Source organism: Bradysia coprophila, chromosome II (assembly GCF_014529535.1).
Source record: "Bradysia coprophila strain Holo2 chromosome II, BU_Bcop_v1, whole genome shotgun sequence".
Classification (NCBI taxonomy): domain Eukaryota; kingdom Metazoa; phylum Arthropoda; class Insecta; order Diptera; family Sciaridae; genus Bradysia; species Bradysia coprophila.
Window position 1 is genome coordinate 5,540,703 of NC_050735.1, and position 558 is coordinate 5,541,260.

Below are 558 nucleotides of genomic sequence, written 5' to 3' on the forward strand. Positions count from 1 at the left end.
TTTTTTAACGGTTTTTTTTCGGGAAATAAAATTTTTAGAAAAGGAAAACTATTCAGTAGGGTTTAAGATTTAAGATTTGCTTCAATAAGTGTTATTAGACTAAATTTCTGACAAACGGCAAGCTGCGAACGTTCACGTAACATAATCTGCTACTTCTGTTGCTTAAACTACCGTCTCTTTGTTGTTATCAATCTACTACTTCAATATGTTTTGCTATATAAAAGAACGTTATACATAAGGGCTTACTGTATCGTGTATTTTTGTCGTCATTAATCGGTAGCAGATGATTGATCGTGATAATAAAAACGTATATGGTCCAGGTCCAATCAACCACTGATCGGCCACATTATACATTTTAAATTGTAAACGTTTTTTCAATGTAAACCGTACCGAATTAATTGCGCTTTTCACGTTACTCGATCTAAACCAAACTAAAACTCATGTGTTGTTCTCTTCAGATATCAAATAAATCTTTAGCCTTTTACGAAAGATTTCTGTGAAAGGATCACTCTAATAAGTCTAAGCCCAATTTTTGGGAAAGTTGGTTGTTTATGATGT

At 32.6% G+C, this 558-nt stretch overlaps 1 non-coding gene across 1 annotated transcript; it reads left to right on the top strand.

Annotated features, from left to right (window-relative positions):
* The first annotated feature begins 438 nt into the window (after window positions 1–438).
* On the top strand, window positions 439–558 carry LOC119074269. Its single transcript, XR_005087168.1, has one exon. It is a non-coding gene; the product is annotated as a U5 spliceosomal RNA (small nuclear RNA).